Source organism: Oncorhynchus mykiss, chromosome 12 (genome assembly GCF_013265735.2).
Source record: "Oncorhynchus mykiss isolate Arlee chromosome 12, USDA_OmykA_1.1, whole genome shotgun sequence".
Taxonomy (NCBI): domain Eukaryota; kingdom Metazoa; phylum Chordata; class Actinopteri; order Salmoniformes; family Salmonidae; genus Oncorhynchus; species Oncorhynchus mykiss.
The window spans coordinates 85425127-85427363 of NC_048576.1; positions in this window are offsets into that span (position 1 = coordinate 85425127).

Here is a 2237-nt window from a genome sequence, read left to right on the forward strand (position 1 = left end):
TTAGACTTTTACTCCAGTGGTATTTTACTAGGTAACTTTTACTTTTTTATTGAGTCATTTTCTTTTAAGGTATCTTTACTCTTACCGAAGTATGAAAATGTGGGTGTTTTTCCACCACTGCATATTATACCATTTTTTATATATCTAACGTGTTGCGTCTAATCTATGAGACCAGGCTGACGTTCCCGGTCCAAGGTCTATTCTACACGATATTTACATCTGAAGGAGGCTTGTTCGCCTCCAGGCTCCCCTTGCTCAGCTCTAATACCTGCCTCCACATTAAGTTCCATTCTTAGGCTGTCCCTTACCGTGATGAACCATAGAGAGTTTCGTCTTTGAGGGCAGGCTGCCAGATCTGGCATTGACATGCAGGGGTGTAAGTATAGGGAAGGGCGACACCGTGTGGTGATGAAGATAAGTGCTTTATTGAAACATGTTATAAATCCAGCTCTAGCCACAGGTTTATGTTAATTTTATTTATTTTTATGTAACCTTTATTTAACTAGGCAAGTCAGTTAAGAACAACTTCGTAGTTACAATGATGGCCTCCCAGAAGGCAAAAGTCCTCCTGCGGGGACGGGGTTGTGATTAAAAATAAAACATAAAATAAAAATATAGGACAAAACACACAAGACAAGAAAGCCACCACAACTCTACATAAAGAGAAACCTAAGACAACAACATAGCATGGCAGCAACACATGAAAACACAGCATGGTAGCAACACAACATGGCAGCAGCACAACATGGTAGCAGCACAAAACATGGTAGAAACATTATTGGGCACAGACAAGAGCACAAAGGGCAAGGTAGAGACAATAATACATAATGTGAAGCAGCCACAACTGTCAGTAAGCGTGTCCATGATTGAGTCTTTGAATGAAGAGATTGAGATAAAACTGTCCAGTTTGAGTGTTTTTTTCCAGCTCGTTCGAGTCGCTAGCTGCAGCGAACTGAAAAGAGGAGTGACCCAGGGATGTGTGTGCTTTGGGGACCTTTAACAGAATGTGACTGGCACAACGGCTGTAGTATGTGGAGGATGAGGGCTTCAGTAGGTATCTCCGGTGGATTGAGTGAGGCCTAAGAGGGTTTTATAAATAAGCATCAACCATCTCTATACAGAGATGAAAGTTTTCCATAGAAGCAGTTTACGCTTCTCCTAAATCTCAAGCAAATCAAATGTAATTTGATTGGTCGAATACACATATTTAGCTGATTCAATTGCAGGTGTTCCTAGCTCCAACAGTGCCTGTGTTCCTAGCTCCAACAGTGCCGTAATAGCTAAAAATACACAACAATACACACAAATCTAAAAAAGCAATAAAATGGAATTAAGAAATATAGAAATATTAGAACGAGCAATGTCTGAGTCCAGAGTCAGTATGTATGTATATATGTATGTATGTACTGTATATATATATATATATATATATATATATATATATATGGACAGTATATGGATAGAATATATAGTATAGCTGAAGAATACATAGGATAGAATAGTATATGTACAGCAATAGTTAAATTAGGATAGGCCTTGAGTAGAATACAGTATATACATATGATGTGGGTAAAATAGTATGTAAACATTATTAAAGTGACTAGTGTCAATTAAAGTGATCAGTGTTCCATGTCTGTGCACAAGGTAAGTACACACACACACACACACACACACACACACACACACACACACACACACACACACAGCTGAGAATAACACAAACAATAGATGAATAGGAGAGTGCTAGAGGGAGAAATAAGGTGGAGTGGTGGAGCTGGAGAAAAAGAAAGAGGGAGGAGTATATATATCTGAACAACCTTATCAATCAGCCATTATCTATCATCCATCCAATAGTTAGCTGAGCACTCACTGGTAATGGGCTGTATTTGCCATTGCAAGGTCAGTGGATTGACAGGCAAAGAGCAATCCGCTAATGTGTCTGTTTACATTGAGCAGATGTCAGAGAATGTCTGAACAGGAATTTCAATGCCTATTCTTTCGATACTCACTTTATTTCTCTCAAATATCGACATTCTTAATCTTTAAATGTATTCATATATGTTCTTGGACTGAATCACTTTCAAAGTATACATTATATCATTTAAATAAAGAAATTGATCCATATTCATTCATGTCAATCCACACTCCACGTCATTAATCGAGTCCAAGGCGGAAGGATATGGAAACAGATTACGTTACGTACTGTAGTTCCGGGATCTGGGACTACTTTTCATATT